The sequence below is a fragment of the Chelonia mydas genome, chromosome 8, assembly GCF_015237465.2.
Source record: "Chelonia mydas isolate rCheMyd1 chromosome 8, rCheMyd1.pri.v2, whole genome shotgun sequence".
NCBI classification, from domain to species: domain Eukaryota; kingdom Metazoa; phylum Chordata; order Testudines; family Cheloniidae; genus Chelonia; species Chelonia mydas.
The window spans coordinates 60,654,753-60,673,632 of NC_057854.1; the positions used below are offsets into that span (position 1 = coordinate 60,654,753).

At 39.5% G+C, this 18,880-nt stretch overlaps 1 long non-coding RNA gene across 1 annotated transcript; it reads left to right on the forward strand.

Moving 5' to 3' along the window:
- The first annotated feature begins 602 nt into the window (after positions 1-602).
- LOC122461497 lies at positions 603-18,700 on the forward strand. The gene is made up of 3 exons (XR_006283428.1): positions 603-754; positions 7,712-7,842; positions 18,547-18,700. It is a non-coding gene; the product is annotated as an uncharacterized LOC122461497 (long non-coding RNA).
- Positions 18,701-18,880: the final 180 nt, after the last annotated feature.

The window sequence follows — 18,880 nt, forward strand, 5'->3', positions numbered from 1 at the left end:
ATTGCTATTTTCAATAGCCATTGCCGTTTTGTTTGTTTAAAAACAAGACCATGATATTGCATTGGCAAATTCCCCACAGAAATGAAGAGTGGAAAAAAAGAATAACAAAGGCTCCTCAACTTTTCCTCATTTATGTAGGACAGTCTTACAATATGGATCAGAAATCCTCCAATCACACAAGCTGAAAATTGTTCCACCTGACTGCAGTTCTGTAACCATGCAGGAACTAGTCCAGTCTGTGTTCTGTGAACATCCAAAATTCCTGCTGAATTCAGAAGTGCCTTGCTTTTGTGACCATACTACCTGATATTTTCAGCCCTGGTAAGCGAAGCAGGTTTACGTTTAGTAATTCGGCAGGAAGCCTCTCAGAAAAAGTTAGGTGCTGTAGGAGGTGTTGCTTATTCACTAGGTAACATGAGACCTTCCTGTTACAATAGTAAACCAGTGCAGCATAGAATGCACTTTGCTCCTACTCTAGAATGGAGTCCTTTGCTTCTATATGCAGCCCATTAAAGACAATGAAAAGACTCCCACTTACTTCAACAGGCTTTGGACAGAACTGGTTATACACAGGGTAACTCCACTGTCTTCACAGGGTCCTGGTCCCACAGCGCCCATGTGAGCTTGTTGCAGAGCTGCTGCTCAGGGATGGGAACCTCCTGGCACTCCAGCCTCCAAAATCATTCAGGCTGCACTTTCTGCATGACTGTGTGCTAGCTGAGAGGTGCGTGGGAATTGGTTGCCTCTCCTGCAGGTGAGACATCTCACGTATTTAAAGCCATGGCCTAGAGGAGGGAAGCGCCTAACTCCAGAGTCTCCAGCTGCCTAGGGCCAGCGCTGAGAATTTAGAACCCCTAGTGCTGCCATTGCAAGGTTCAGGCATGCTCAGCTTTGGACTTGCCACCCCTCCCTTGCTAGCAGCTGCAGCTATCTAAGGCTGGCCTCTGGCAATTGGCCCCATGGCTGTAGCCAGAGAAACTGCAGGTGGCTCTGTGACTACTGGGGGCCATTAAGCTAGGAGCGTATAAAGAAACTGGAGTTAACCTCAAGGAACAGAGGTCACCAGTAGGAAAGGAATGTCAAGGGGAGCAGGGAAAGAGGAAGCAGATCAGGCTTTCAGGGGGAGAATAGCCCCAGCTGGCTTGGGAGCATGTCCAAGGTAGAAGGGAAACAAGCATAGGGAGAGGTGCTGGAGACCAAGTAGTAGACTAGCATGTAGATGGGCGCAGAGGAGAAAGGCTGGTGACTTCATGTTCCCAGGATCAAGTCGTCACTTTGGGGAAATGGTGTTTGCAAGTGGATTATTCAAATGGCAGGATGAGCACTGAGGGAGGGATTTGTCAGAGTTGATTAGGTATCTGCTGGCTGTGAAACTTTATTGAGCTGAGACCAGAACCACATACAGTGACAGGTGACATAGGGTGGTCCTGGAGACATGGCTATAGAAGGTCTGCATGAGGAAGGAGATAAATCTGTGGGGACTTTCCCCTGATCACTGTGAAATTACTGCTCACTGTGGACGCTGGTAAATCCACATGGATATACAGCTTAATAAGAAAAACTGGGGGCTGAGGGAGCTGTGTATGGCAATGCATATAGTCATGCAGAGGTGTGTGATCAAAATGAAAAATGTCTCTGAGATTCAGTACCGGGTATACTATGGCATCAATTGCACTGCCACACCAGGCCCACGCTCGGAGCCCACAATGACTACACGGGGGGAGGGATAGCTCAGTGGTTTGAGCATTGGCCTGCTAAACCCAGGGTTGTTAGTTCAATCCTTGAGGGGGCCATTTAGGGATCTGGGGCAAAAATTGGGGATTGGTCTGGCTTTGAGCAGGGGTTTGGACTAGATGACCTCCTGAGGTCCCTTCTAACCCTGATATTCTATGTTTGGCGCCAGGGCCCACAAAAGGTTAATCCAGCTCTGTTCTTGATGAAGCCTGAGGTAGAATAGAAAGTAGCACCCCTCCACGCACCTGCCTTAGCTCTCCAGTGCTAACAGTAGCAAAAGCTTGTCTTATTTAACTAAAATGAGCAGATATAATTCAGAAGACAGATAAGTGGGTGGTCAAGTGAGGGGAAAAAATAAGCTATTTATATTATCACTTTTCTGACCATTCTTTAATGCCGTCATTTAAAGCATATTCAGTGTCTTGTGTTCTGTAGATCACACAGTGTTGAACAGTAATAACCATACAAGAAAACCAATATTTTTAAATGTTGAAAATAAGAAAATTTCTGTGCTGAATACACACAATAATCTTATGATCGTATATTGCCAGCCTTTTCCCAGGAATCCTCACAACTTTTCAGAATGATGCTTCCATCCATTTTTTATCCAGTATTTTATCTAATTCAGGCTAGACAGTTTTACTGGGTCATATGGAGAGGATGGAGTGTGCTAGTTCATACAATGCATATGAACAAACAATCTCTGTTCCTCTTCTTGACAGCATCTCCAAAGCCTAGAATAAATTTCTTGGATCATTGTCCTGCTGTGTGGTGAATCATGGATCAATCACTCAGGTGGAAGTGAATGTCTCAATCTGGAGAATGCTGTGATAATCCTCTTTGTGCTTACTACCCGTGATTTTTGTGAGGAAACACCAACTTGGCTGTCACTAAAACATCCCAAACCTATGATGTTATTCCTCGTAAGCTTGACTGTCTGACTGTTTCTCATCTCAGAGCTTACCCTTGAGATTCAATATTCTTCTGACTCCAGATGTCTGAACGTTTTTCTCTTCAGTAGAAATAAACCTTTCTTAACACATTGAAACTCAAATTTGCTGTGCAAAGCCAGAGTAAATGGGATTCACATGGGGGGAGACTAAAGCAGGAATTGGGGAGGTAAAATTCGCCACAGAATACTTGGACTGGCGGGTCATGGTTACTACTGTAGCACGTAGACCTGTCATGTGGCCTTGCAGGACTTATGGGCAGTAGATTCTCACAGTTCTTGGGTGTAATTCTGATGCTCCCCTGGTTTGTCCACTGCCTGCCCTTTTGTGATCCCACAGAGAGAACCTCTGCTGAGCTTGTCACTGTAGGGTACATTACTGCCAAGTCCACTTGTGTGACCTTTTCACTTATCACTCTTTCTCTAGTGAAGCAGAAACATATGAATCCCTTTAGTTTTGGCCTATGTAAAATTGTAAAGGAGGTTAGAGAATTTTGCCCAATGCAAACTTAGAATCATAGAATATCAGGGTTGGAAGGAATCTCAGGAGGTCATCTAATCCAACCCCCTGCTCAAAGCAGGATCAATCCCCAACTAAATCATCCCAGCCAGGGCTTTGTCAAGCATGACCTTAAAAACTTCTAAGGAAGGAAATTCCACCACCTCCCTAGCTAATGCATTCCAGTGTTTCACCACCCTCCTAGTGAAAAAGTTTTTCCTAATATTCAACCTAAACCTCCCCCACTGCAACTTGAGACCATTACTCCTCGTTCTGTCATCCGCTACCACTGAGAACAGGCTAGAGCCATCCTCTTTGCAACCTCCTTTCAGGTATTTGAAAGGAGCTATCAAATTCCCCCTCATTCTTCTCTTCCGCAGACTAAACAATCCCAGTTCCCTCAGCCTCTCCTCATAAGTCATGTGTTCCAGTCCCCTAATCATTTTTGTTGCCCTCCGCTGGACGTTTTCCAATTTTTCCACATCCTTCTTGTATTGTGGGGCCCAAAACTGGACACAGTACTCCAGATGAGGCCTCACCAATGTCGAATAGAGGGGAACGATCACATCCCTCTACCTGCTGCCAATGCCCCTACTTCTACATCCCCAAATGCAGTGGCTTTCTTGGCAACAAGGGCACACTGTTGACTCATATCCAGCTTCTCGTCCACTGTAACCCCATGTCCTTTTCTGCAGAACTGCTGCTTAGCCATTCGGTCCCTAGTCTGTAGCGGTGCATGGGATTCTTCCGTCTTAAGTGCATGACTCTGCACTTGTCCTTGTTGAACCTCATCAGATTTCTTTTGGCCCAATCCTCCAATTTGTCTAGGGCCTCCTGTATCCTATCCCTACCCTCCAGCATATCTATCTCTCCTCCCAGTTTAGTGTCCTCTGCAAACTTGCTGAGGGTGCAATCCACACCATCCTCCAGATCATTAAAGAAGATATTGAACAAAACCAGCCCCCGGACCGACCCCTGGGGCACTCCACTTGATACCGGCGGCCAACTAGACATGGAGCCATTGATCATTACCCATTGAGCCCGACAATCTAGCCAGCTTTCTATCCACCTTATCATCCATTCATCCAGCCCATACTTTAAGTTACTGGCAAGAATACTGTGGGACACTATATCAAAAGCTTTGCTAAAGTCAAGGAACAACACGTCCACTGCTTTCCCCTCATCCACAGGGCCAGTTATCTTGTCATAGAAGGCAGTTAGATTAGTCAGGCATAACTTGCCCTTGGTGAATCCATGCTGACTGTTCCTGATCACTTTCCTCTCCTCTAAGTGCTTCAGAATTGATTCCTTGAGGACCTGCTCCATGATTTTTTCAGGGACTAAGGTGAGGCTGACTGGCCTGTAGTTCCCAGGATCCTCCTTCCCTTTTTTAAAAGATGGGCACTACATTAGCCTTTTTCCAGTCATCTGGGACCTTCCCCGATCGCCATGAGTTTTCAAAGATAATGGCCAATGGCTCTGCAATCACATCCGCCAACTCCTTTAGCACTCTCGGATGAAGCGCATCTGGCCCCATGGACTTGTGCTCTTCCAGCTTTTCTAAAGAGTCCCGAACCACTTCTTTCTTCACAGAGGGCTGGTCACCTCCTTCCCATGGTGTGCTGCCCAGTGCAGTAGTCTGGGAGCTAACCTTGTTCGTGAAGACAGAGGCAAAAAAAGCATTGAGTACATTAGCTTTTTCCACATCCTCTGTCACTAGGTTGCCTCCCTCATTCAGTAAGGGGCCCACACTTTCCTTGTCTTTCTTCTTGTTGCTAACATACATGAAGAAACCCTTCTTGTTACTCTTAACATCTCTTGCTAGCTGCACCTCCAGGTATGATTTGGCCTTCCTGATTTCACTCCTGCATGGCTGAGCAATATTTTTATACTCATCCCTGGTCATTTGTCCAATCTTCCACTTCTTGTAAGCTTCTTTTTTTGTTTAAAATCAGCAAGGATTTCACTGTTTAGCCAAGCTGGTCGCCTGCCATATTTACTATTCTTTCTACGCATCAGGATGGTTTGTCCCTGTAACCTCAATAAGGATTCTTTAAAATACAGCCAGCTCTCCTGGACTCCTTTTCCCCCTCATGTTATTCTATCAGAGGATCTTGCCCATCAGTTCCCTGAGGGAGTCAAAGTCTGCTTTTCTGAAGTCCAGGGTCCGTATTCTGCTGCTCTCCTTTCTTCCCTGTGTCAGGATCCTGAACTCGACCATCTCATGGTCACTGCCTCCCAGGTTCCCATCCACTTTTGCTTCCCCTACTAATTCTTCCCAGTTTGTGAGCAGCAGGTCAAGAAGAGCTCTGCCCCTAGTTGGTTCCTCCAGCATTTGCACCAGGAAATTGTCCCCTTCACTTTCCAAAAACTTCCTGGATTGTCTGTGCACCGCTGTATTGCTCTCCCAGCAGATTGAAGGGTGATTGAAGTTTCCCATGAGAACTAGGGCCTGCGATCTAGTAACTTTCGTTAGTTGCTGGAAGAAAGTGTTGTCCACCTCATCCCCCGATGTGGTGGTCTACAGCAGACTCCCACCATGACATCACCCTTGTTGCTCACGCTTCTAAACTTGAGCTCATTCATCCCGCTTTATAACTTGGAATTTCAAGATGCTTAAGAATGACAAATATGCATGGACAATCTGTAGAAGAAATTATTCTTCATGTTACTAAAATATAAAAAATGCCATAGATTTTACATTTAAAACCAAATTAATGTATGTAGCTGAAGCTGATGGGAACCATCTATGCTCATCAGAAGATAGAATTTAGTCTATATAAGTGTTGAATTATTTCCCCCTATTTTCCAGATGTCCAGTGCTTACCAAAACTTATTTTAATGAAAGACTGGCTGTACCTTGGAAAATTAAATTAGATAAAGTAAGATCCCTATATTTTTATATATATTCAGCTCCATAGAAACCATAGTAGTTTATATTCATATAGGAAAAAGATCAAAATTCATCCATGAATATTTGAACTCTCTCTTCCTGTTATAAAACTGAAAACCTGCTACAAATATTCCATGGGAAAAAAATAACATTGGCATAAAGCTTCTCTGTGTGATTGGTAGGATAAATGCTTTAAACTATGAGATCCACTATTTGGCTTGAAGTAGTACAAATTATACAAATCTCTACACATTCTAGAGTTTATGCAAGGATTTCTACAAACTCCTTCCACTAAAACTGATGGATTCTGTACATCTAAATGGTGTTCAGCATTTTACCTCCTTATCTCTAAGTAACTGAACAGTAAAATATGTAGAACAAGTTATTTTTGTAATGCTTATATTAGGAATAGATAAAGTGGGTTTCTAAAAGCTCACATGGAGTTTCTAATTTAAAAAAAAGCCTTGTGGTGCTAGCCTATAGTACATATACTTTTTTGTAATCTACTCATTTGAGATTAAAAAAAACATGATGCAGACATTTTGATAAACGTATTATCTTAAACATGATTTTAAGTCAGTGGAACACCTTGTAGACATCTTTCATGTTACATACCACTAATTCAAAAAATCTTACACCCCCCTCAAAAAATTCCTCTGATTGTGTTTTAATTTGTGAATTTTATTAATCTGTCAAAATTAGGTCCTGATGTCCCCTTTGAGAGTGTCTTTTTAAATATATTGTAAAGATAAATTTATTTGATAAGAAAGGTTACTGCCAAAAATTAAAGGACAACAAAAATTAACATTTTAAAGTGTACAGTATCCATATGCTGATATTTTTATAGAACTGCAAAAGACACTTTGAAGAAGGCTTGAAATGTTTATCAGAGGCCAATTTACCATATTTACTTTTTAACAATGCAATGTCAAAAAGTCTCATTTTTTTCTATTTTGAGATCTTTGAGTAAATGAAAAGGTAAAGCAACAAATAGGCATCCAAGAAGAATTGTGAGGCCAGCATTAAATGCTGCACTAGCAGTCTTGAATATTTCCCTTTATCCTTGCTACACCACAGCTATGCTACATGGAATTTATTTTTGTATACTTTATTTTCATTGTTAAGAAAACATTCCCTGATGTTAATAATTAACAGCAGTCTTCAATTTTATTAACACTGTGAATCTTTCTAAATTTATTTAAATAAACACACAAACCCTACTACATTGGCTGGAATAAATATATCTGATATAAAATTGATTTGCCTGTTAAAGTTGGGTAAACTTAAAACAGTTACAAAGGAACATCCCAACTCAGTATATGCAAGTGCCATACATCATACAAGATATAGTGGTCAAATTCTGCCTTTCCCCATTGGCTCATGGGTTAGAAGATAGGCCAAAAATTTGTCTCCGTGAGTAAAGCATCTTGTAGCAATTATAAAGAAGAGATTTGTGTGTGTGTGTGTGTGTGTGTGTGTCTTTCGAGTCCCATTGAGGAGAATATAATTGGGCCTCTGAGTTTTAAGAATATTCTGGGTAATATTTTCAGAGGTTCCTAAAAGAGTTTGGCACTCAAATCCTATTGAAAGCCATTGTGGGTTGCACCCTTAATTCTCTTTCCTTTGAAAATTCCAGCCACTGACTTCAATGGGACACAAACACCTGCTTAAATACTTTCCTGATTTGGGGCCTTCGTCACCATTCCAGTAAATCCTTGGTTTCCCTGCTAAAATGGCCGATAAAGGTGCCAGTGATTCTCAACTTTGGTAGGTCTTTGTGTTTGCATAGACAAATAATGTATACATAAGTACAAGTTTTTTCCAGCTCATAGATTGTTCTTATGTTAATCTACATTCATATATGCCTTCTGAACCTTTGTTAGACACGAATAAGCACTTACCCTCATTAACTGAACAAAAATTAAGCTATGGCAATGTTATCTTTTCCAGTGGTGACAGCAGGGGTGTACATATGTACATACATAAAAATATATTAAATGAAATGTTGACTAGAATAAACTTGTTAAAAATAACCTTGAGCTGTATTATACCAGTATATGTCTGTTTAATGATCATACAAAGAATATTTAGTCATTCATGAAGGATTTTTAGGCATTCATGATTAAATTAAACTACTTTGACACAGACATAATCAAGCTTCAGTGAGTTGCTTAAGTACTGTATTTTTTCCAGCATTCTGTGAAAGTTTTTTTATGTTATGATTGTGTTCTAGAATTTGACAGCAAATATTTTAGAGTTTTAAACATAATTGTGTGTTCTTGAGACAGTCAAAAATTTCAATATTCTTTGACTTTTTGATTTTCATCATATTAGAACTGTTCCAGGTGAAAGAAAGTATGAAATTAAAATATTACAGAAGTAAATTTCATACTTCTTTTTTACTATTAGGGTAAATATTCCATGTTTATTGTGATTAAGAAACTGTGTTTAATTCTTGTCATATGACATTTACTAGAGTCAGACCTATTTCTGAGCCACCGAACAAAATAATCTGTGGATAATGTGATTGGGGCTATTTGCTATTAATACAAGTAGAAAAAGAAAACATTCTGCCTAATTATCTGAAAATTTGAAAGGCTTTTGTCACCACATACTCTAATTATACTACAGGCAATGCAGATATTTATTCAAGTATTCCATTTTTAATTGCCTAAAACATTTAATATGATAAAACTTTGCCTTCTCCTCTAAGTTATGATTATTTAAAACAACAAAACATAATGAAGAAAGAAAATGTGCTGAAACAATGACATCTATGTTTAAGATGGAATCATATGAAATAGGTTGTTTTATGTGGTTGTATAATGATATCTGATTTACAAAGAACAGAGACTAGCTCATTAGAAAATATGTAATATGACTTGGCACCTACTAGAAACCTCCCAGTAACTCTGCTTATTGTGACTTCATGAGTACTATGTTTACCAAGCATACACAAAGCCAATATTTTTTGCCATTCTCAGAAGTATTACAATGTGTTCACGATTTTGGTCAATGGATGTTATGGAAAATACTAAAAGTATGGGTTGTTTGCAATACCTCACATGGGAGAGTTTGGGGTGAGGTGTATTATTTCTGGTATGCTGATGGCACACATCTCTGTCTGGAATAGGTACATGGATGAGAACAAACTATCTGCAAATTAATCAAAATAAGGCATAGATAACACTAATAGTTTGAAAGAAGAATCTTGATGATATAGTGGAGGATTTGATGTGTGATACAATAGGAGTTTGTGTATCCTTTGTCCAGGAGCTTTGCACTTTGGGTGTGCTTCTTGAACCCGGTCTGCTCCTGGGATCTCAGGTGGCATTGATAGACAAAACCACCTTTTTTCTTCTGGTTTGGCATTTGTAACTTTTTTCTGTCCTACAGTAACCATGTTTTTGTAAATTCTACACTGAATTACTGCAATACTACTTGGAACTATATGTAAAGACAATCCAAAAATTAAAGATACTACAGAATACATCTACCAGCCTGTTGAGAGATATAAGATGTTGAGAATATATGATAGTCATATCTTACTGTTTGTTTCTAGGTACATTTCAAGGTATTGAAAACTCAAAGCCCCCAGATGGTTTTGGTCATGTCTTTCTGGCAGATTTTTTCCCCTCTACCAAATTGCCTTATTTTATGAATCAAGAGAAATAATTTAATCTTCAGGAAACCATAATAAAAATAAATTTAGTAATATATTTAATATGTGGGCCAGGCTCTCAAACACAGGGTAGTATCTTTATAATCATCATTCATTTTTAACTAAACACTTTAAAATATGAATACCTTAAATTTTAATCTTGTTAATTGAACTTTGTTTTCTTATTGTCTCACTGAAGAGACACCAAGATTTTAATATAGTCTTTTCCCATATGTGTATTCTCAAAGTGATGTTTATACATTCAAGATGATTTTTGTTTTGTTTTGTTCCGTGTATGCATTTCAAATTCGGGTTTGGATGCATAAAACATAGTTCATAAAATTATCCAACTGGCAACTGTACCTTGTCCAAGATGGGTGAACAGTGGGTTTTCTCTTGAATTGACTGAAAAAGTTTCTAGTTCTGGAGTTCCATGAAGAGATCTAGCAAACGAATTTTAAAAATGTTGTATTTAAAGCTCTGTGATTTCAGTTCACAGGGTTTCACTGAACATTTTCTAGGTACCATCCTGCCTTCAGGACTTACTCTGAGTTTCTTATTTTAATACACACAAAATTTCATAGGGAAATTCCTTCAAACCATTGTATTTCACCTCTTTTTAAGGGGGGGGGTGGAGTCTTTCAAAACCACAAATTAAGCATGATTTGACACTCGTTCATTTTCAGTCTAAGTTCAATGCAAACATGGCTGTTTTCACTGAAAGTTCATGAAACATGTTAAATATTTGATTGTTGGACTGAACTTCAAGTTAACAATGCAACACGAAACTAGGTGAGGTTTGCATGGCTTTGAGTTTTAGCTGTATGAATGTTTGCGCTGAGAGAAATAATTAAAGGTGCAGGTGAATAGAAAAGTAGAGATTATCAGGGAAATAGGTGAAGATTGAAAATTTCCAGAAATAAAGGGTGTTCAGTGGTCTCATTCAATATTTTTGTGGTTTCTAATTATATTAACACTGACTTGCTGCCATTCTCTCCCATCATTCCCCTTGCTTGGCCAGACCATGCCATCCACTGGTAGTCAAAAGGATGCAAGTACATACTGTGACAGGGTCAGGCCAGATGGCTACAGGAGAGTGGTGGAAGGTAGTCCTAGATTAAGCAGGTCCCTTTTCCTTGTGTAAAATAACAGGGACTATTCCAGAACAATCAGGAGTCTGCAAGAACCAATTAAGGCAAGCAGGCTAATTAGGACACCTGGAGCCAATTAGGAAGCTAGTAGAACCAATTAAAGTAGGTAGGCTAATCAGGGCACCTGGTTAAAAGAAAGACCTCCCTTCAGTGAGGGAGAGGCACGTAAGGAGCTGGGAGTGAGAAGATGTGCTGCTGGAGCCATCAGGAAGAAGGTCCTGCAGTGAGGACAAAGAAGGTGCTGGGGGGACGTCATGGGGAAGTGGTCCAGGGAGTTGTAATTGTCACACAGATGTTACAGTTGAGGATAATACCATGACTGAAACCTTGTTCCTGGAATAGCATCCAGTAGTCACATCATGATTAATATCCCCTAAGAATACACAGCGGGTAGAAACTTTTTATTAACAAGGGCTGATTCTTAAAGCGTTCTTAAAGCATTCTTTGTTCAAATAAGTACTAAGTACTAAAACATACTTGATCCATGAAATCATAGAATCATAGAAGATTAGGGTTGGAAGAGACCTCAGGAGGTCATCTAGTCCAACCCCCTGCTCAAAGCAGGACCAACCCCAACTAAATCATCCCAGCCAGGGCTTTGTCAAGTTGGACCTTTAAAACCTCTAAAAATGGAGATTCCACCACCTCCCTAGGTAACCCAGTCCAGTGCTTCACCACCCTCCTAGTAAAACAGGGTTTCCTAATATCCTACCAAGACCTCCCCCATGGCAACTTGAAAGCATTGCTCCTCGTTCTGTCATCTGCCACATTGGTATTACATTGTTTTCTTCAGGAATGTCCAGGACCAGGAATGTTTTCCCCATTGAGTTAAATGGAAACTGCTGAGTGTCCATTACTCTGGAAAATCTGGATGCTTATGAGTGCCAAAATATGAATTTAGGAGCATAACAGTGGGCACCCATTTTGAAAATAATTTAATTTAGCTCTTTGGTGCAAAAATTGTTTGCAAACCAATCCTGATTTTCTTCTAATGTGTTCATTATTCATTCACATTCACTGAATAGATTGGACAAATACTTTTCTGACTGTATGTTTCATGTGAACCGTACATTTCAGCTATACCCTAGTGTTATCGGTGTTACCTCAGGTTTCAAACATTAACAGTCAATTTTCTATAGGGTCACTGAATTTGGGTGGCTCTGTTTTTGGGATCCCAAACTGAGATGTGGATCTGATTCTGATAAGTTGTCGGGATCCAGAGTTCCCGTCCACTTCATTTGGAGTTTTGTGCTCAGAACCTCTCAGAATCAGATGCTCTAGTTGGCTCTTCAAAATTAGCGACTATTTTTGCCATGGAAATCATAACACATTTTTGGCAGTAAGATTGCCTTTGTCTTTTAAAGTATCATAGTGTTGCAGGTTCATTTAGACTGAGTCCCTCCAAATGACACACATGCATTTATTTTATGCTAAAAACTCATTTAGTTTCTAATTAAAGAGAAAGGGGATAAGCTACTAATCTTTGCACGAGACCTGTTTTTAGCTCAATACATTGTGCTTCAGTTTTGCAGAGATCTCCATAGAACGTTATCATATTTGGTGTGCTGTTGAAATGAATTGATACAAGGGGGTCAAGTAAGGACAGCATTTTAGATTTAACCTTTTGCTAGCAGATGACAAGTTAACACATCTGCAGTCCAAGACACTCTTATTTAACAGCAGGTGCTGCATTAATTTGTTTCTCAGAGTAATTACTGAAAGCCAAATCTGGGAGGGCAGCCAGCAGTGGAAGTGGGAGGTTTGGGCACCGAAACATGTTAAAGCTTCAGAAAAGGAAGGAAACATCTGAAAGGGAAGATCTGGAAATGGAGTGTATTAGGATAAGAACACAGATGGGATATTGGGAAGAAAGGGGAAATGAGTTGGGAGGGAAAATTAACATGGAGGGGATGGGAAGGAAACGTAACAGAAGGGAGATGAGTAGAGCACAAAGGTTACAAAGGTAAAGCAATGTGGTTATTTGGTATACTGTGTCTTTAAAATTATCAAATCTAAATTCAATTGTCTTTAGTCTTATTAAATTAAGGTTGAAAAATATTTGATTTTTTTTTAAAAGGAGGAGGAGATTAGTGGAAGGCAGGGAGATGGAGAGGAATGGGCTAGAGAAGAGACAGGCTGAAGGGAGAATTCAAGTATGAGAACAGTGAGGTTGGGAGACCTGGTGCAGGTGGGCAGATAAAGTGGGGCTGGGCAGACAGGTGGGATCAAAGTTCTTGGTTACTGCTAACAGACTGTAGACCTGGGAGATCTGCTGTTATATTGGAATTAGTAATCAGTATGAATCAATAAAGTTAAGTTTATTAACAGATGGAGTTGATACTAGGAAGAAAACAAATATTTCAAGTGCAGTCCTAACCCTGTGTTGAGGAGCAGGTTGGCAGTGACAATCTTTCTATAATTTTACCTTGTTCTGCTTTATTTTGTCATAAGTAACTACGCAAAATATAGCAGGGAATTTTTGTACATGCACTACTGTTTATTAAACTAGAGAATCCCAGTGGTCAACTAAGAATCCAAATTGGATAGACTCTATACACCCATCAAGATGTTCTGGCAAGCAGCCACCTGGGAGGTGTCACAGTTGCTGGAGTTCCTGTATTCCTGATACTAAATTAGTGCTCTCTGGTTATATACCATCTCTGGAAGGCTGTATTCACATGAGAATGCATGTAATTTTGACACAAGTGCTTTTTGCTCTCTGTGTCAATGGAAAGTATGCAGACTTCACTCTCTCCTCCCCACGGCAGATAAAACTATAAAGATATTTTTGTCTGAACATTGTTCCTGGAAATGTAGGGGGAAAACAAATCTCTTCTTACAAATTAAAGAAACAAGTTGTTAGGAAGAATCTTGGAAATACTGAAGTGTATACAAGATCTTTACTTCTATATATGCAAATTACTTTTTTGACTAAATCAGTAGGACCAAATGTAAAAATACTGAAGCATTGCTCAAAAGTGCACATACAGACTTGAGTGTACATCAAGAAATCTATATACATTTATGCTAGCTAGATCAGCTATAAGCATTCATGCCTTAGTGACTGTTTCTTTTAATTTTATTTATTTTTGGCTAGAGATTTATTGAGCACAGACTATGCTTCATTTGATGCCATGTATTAAAGTGCTGACTTGACTGTTGTAAGCCATGAAGAAATATAGCTTACGTCTTCTTAATTGTTCTTCTCTGCAGTACACTGTATCACTTAATACAGGTCAATAAAATGTTTGATACAAAACTTTCCAGCCCAGTATAATTTGTATTGAACACATATTTTATACATTATTAATTCTCTATATTATAGACCTCTATATGAGAAAAAATACCTTCTGCAATAGTGTCATTTATTGATTAAAATAGATGAGTGAGTCACAAAAGGAAATATCCAGCTTACAATATGTGATTCAGACTTTGACAATATTGTGCACATTTATCTGAATAACTTTTTATTAACAAAGTTATAAAACAAGATATGTATAAGGAACCCTCAAATCATGCTTTTCCCACTCACTTTACCTACATAAAATAAACTGTACACCAAACTAAAGTATGTAGGTGTACTCTAAGGGTCTGTATTCCAACAGCTCTAGAGGCCAGACCAAACAAAACTTTTTTGGTTTTTATTACATGAAATAACTAAACAAATAAATCAGGCTAAGATAGACACTAAAATTAGCTACAGGCTAGCAGCATGCCCATTTCCCAAAGTACCATACATCTGATGGATGATTTAAACATGACAGGTCAATTCTGATCCTCATTACCATTATAAATTATCTGATAAATAAATTAGCAGTGTCATCAATAACATCATTACACTTTCCTTCAACAGCACCTGCAGAACAACTTACTGATTTTTTTTGCTCATTCACTTTGTGGCAGTGATACTGTTCAGGACAAGGACTGATTTAAAAGATGTAAGACATGATTTTCCTATGATTTTTGCTTCCTAAAGCGCTTTTTTGGGTGAATGTATTGATGTTTAGATTTTACTGCTGGTGTTGTTTCTATATCAGCTCTTCCCTTCTACTGCTGCTTTTGTTGCACCTCATTCTTGCTCCTTTTGTACACAGGCTATGTGGTGGTTTTTGTAGGTGGAAGAGCAGTTTATGGTTCATTCTTCTTTTGCTCTACATTTGCCTTATTCCAATTTTGAGATTGTTGGGTTTTGTTTTGTTACTTCTGTTGCTTCTATCACTCCCCCCATCCCATTGTTCAAATCTCCTTTTCATTTTTCCTATGCAAAGTTCTATTTGACATTCCTTATGCAAGTAAAATTTCTATTGAAATCTGTTAATCATTTTAATACCTTCACAGTTTTTAAATAAAATAAACCTTTTAAACTAATTATGCCTATTTCTGACAATATTTTATAAGTTGTTACTTCTGACACCTGCATGACCTCCCTTGTTTTCCAGACTATGAACTTGCACATAATATTGCCATCAACAGTACATGTCATGGATGGATATAAGGTGTTCAGGAAGGACAGGCAGGGCAGAAAAGGTGGGGGAGTTGCACTGTATGTAAGAGATCAGTATGACTGCTCAGAGCTCAAGTATGAAACTGCAGAAAAACCTGAGAGTCTCTGAATTAAATTTAGAAGTGTGAGCAACAAGGGTGATGTCATGGTGGGAGTCTACTATAGACCACCGGACCAGGGGGATGAGGTGGACGAGGCTTTCTTCCAGCAACTCGCAGAAGTTACTAGATCGCATGCCCTGGTTCTCATGGGAGACTTCAATCACCCTGATATCTGCTAGGAGAGCAATACAGCGGTGCACAGACAATCCAGGAAGTTTTTGGAAAACGTAGGGGACAATTTCCTGGTGCAAGTGCTGGAGGAACCAACTAGGGGCAGAGCTCTTCTTGATCTGCTGCTCACAAACCGGGAAGAATTAGTAGGGGAAGCAAAAGTGGATGGGAACCTGAGAGGCAGTGACCATGAGAGGGTCGAGTTCAGGATCCTGACACAAGGAAGAAAGGAAAGCAGCAGAATACGGACCCTGGACTTCAGAAAAGCAGACTTCGACTCCCTCAGGGAACTGATGGGCAAGATCCCCTGATAGAATAACATGAGGGGGAAAAGGAGTCCAGGAGAGCTGGCTGTATTTTAAAGAATCTTTATTGAGGTTACAGGGACAAACCATCCCGATGTGTAGAAAGAATAGTAAATATGGCAGGCGACCAGCTTGGCTTAACAGTGAAATCCTTTCTGATCTTAAATACAAAAAAGAAGCTTACAAGAAGTGGAAGATTGGACAAATGACCAGGGATGAGTATAAAAATATTGCTCGGGCATGCAGAAGTGAAATCAGGAGGGCCAAATCACACCTGGAGGTGCAGCTAGCAAGAGATGTTAAGAGTAACAAGAAGGGTTTCTTCAGGTATGTTAGCAACAAGAAGAAAGACAAGGAAAGTGTGGGCCCCTTACTGAATGAGGGAGGCAACCTAGTGACAGAGGATGTGGAAAAAGCTAATGTACTCAATGCTTTTTTTGCCTCTGTCTTCACGAACAAGGTCAGCTCCCAGACTACTGCACTGGGCAGCACAGCATGGGGAGGAGGTGACCAGCCCTCTGTGGAGAAAGAAGTGGTTCGGGACTATTTAGAAAAGCTGGATGTGCACAAGTCCATTGGGCTGGATGCGTTGCATCCTAGAGTGCTAAAAGAGTTGGCGGATGTGATTGCAGAGCCATTGGCCATTATCTTTGAAAACTCATGGTGATCGGGGGAAGTCCCAAATGCAGTAACAAATGCAAAATCCTATTATGTGTGTTTTTCCCCCAAAAAATCATGTAGCTTTTTTTAATGGTCCAATAGTCACATAAAATGTGGTTTCAATTTGAAATAAAATAAAAAGTAAATAAAATGTGCTTGTCATGGAACAGGTCCATGGTATATTTCACAATGTGAATGAAAAATCTAGAAACATACTAAATACTAGAGAATTGTAAAGCAGGAGGGGGGAAGGCCCTAGCTAATTTATTATAGGAGTTAGTGACAGAAGGGATGTAATATCATAAACTTAAGGAATGTCTCCACAAGTACTGGAATGGGTTACCTAGGGAGGTGGTGGAATCTTCTTCCTTAGGGGTTTTCAAGGTAAGGCTTGACAAAGCCCTGGCTGGGATGATTTAGTTGGGGATTGGTCCTGCTTTGAGCAGGGGGTTGGACTAGATGACCTCCTGAGGTCCCTTCCAACCCTGATATTCCATGATTCTAGGTAACTTATGGTAACTCATTATAATGTCACAACAGCCAGCATTAAAGATTATAACTCACTTTATTACAAAAAGCAGACTTTTATTTCTTAGGGTAAAAGTTAGTCAGTAATATTAATTCTTAATAAACAACTTAAAGGAATGTCATGGTTGGAATGACCATTTTGAGAAACTCTGTAGTATAACAGCATCTGCTGCAGGAATGTTTTCTTGATTGAAAAGAATGGCTTATTACCTGTGCTAAAAAAGCCACTAGTAGGGACAGATGAACGGTTTGGATAAAAGAGCAACGAACCTGAATTTTCATCCAAAATGCAAACCAACCCCTTTTGGGGGTTGAAAAATTCAGATAATTATATATATATAAAGTATAAAATACTTTTAGTATTTTTTTTTCATAAGTCTGGTCAGAAGTGTGAGAGAAGTCCTAAAGTATCTTGAAAAAATGTTATGTTGTACCATGACCACGTGTAGGAAGTGCCAGTAATCTTGCATGATAATAGTTCTCAAATGAAATTTAGCATAAATACATACAAAAAAATATAACTCCAGGCTCCAGCTTACCACAAATATTTCTAATGTTTTGGTGTAGTAGTGATTGTGTTTTACTAAGAAATATTACACATTTCAAGATTTTGTATGGTTCACTGATATGAAAAATCAAATATAATGTGTAGGGGGTAGGAAGTCCTCAAGCTCATTTTGAGTTTAAATCTCCTCTGAAATTTCTCAGGGTTTTATTATTTGCTGTGAAATTGGTCCAATATTGCAACATTGAAACACAATATGAAGACCTCAGACTTCAAGAATTTTTAATTTCATTGTATGTTCCCAGCCTTAAAGGGATCTGTTCTTATGACCTTTCTGCCCTGTTTTGCCACATCAGCAGCTTCAAATATTATGGATAAGTGCCTGAATTTTGAGTACCGCTAAACCGAACTTCACAACCAAACTTCTTGAATTTTGCACATTAGTGATAACCAGCAGGTGCCTTTTCTGCAGAAGGAATGGCATTGGCATGTGAAACCTATTGGTTAAGATCAATGGAAATATCTCTACAAAATCAGATTAATTCTTTTGCTGGGCACTGTACCTCGTTCTTGGAGGGATATGGTTAAACTGTGTTCTAATAGGCTTCTTTCATATTTGTAATCCTACACAGAGTTTTGAAAATTGAGTTGACATATTATTGCACATGGGGCCTGATCTTGTGTGAAGAGATATCACTGCCAAAGCTCTCAATGATTTCAGTGAACCGGATCAGAGCCATGATTAAATACCCAGATTTTAGATGGTTCACCTACTGAATGAGTACAACTTTTAAAGGGTTGTAAAAAGGAGAGAGAGGTGGGGAGAGAGAGGGAGATAACTGGTCCATATCCACAGGAACTAATATTATTTATTCTCCTTGCCAGGCTCAGAGGCAGTTCTGACTTCTCCCTTCCCCTCAGAATCTGAGCCACTACTGAACTTTCTCTACTGGGGAAGCTTGGCTGCTTTGGCTGGAAATTAACAGGCACAGATGGACTCACCAGCTGCACGTTGTTGGCTTGATAGTAACTCATGATCTTTAGCAGTGGAAGAAGAGAAGGGGACAGTGAATGTTCAGTGCTGGCATTCGGTATGGGTACCATAGTTTTTTTTTAGGGTTAGACGTTAATTCCCTAGTAATGCTGCTTACAGCAGTTATTGCAGCAACAGCAAAGCAGGTAATTTCAGTTGATGGAATAGTGTGCTGCAATGGCTCCG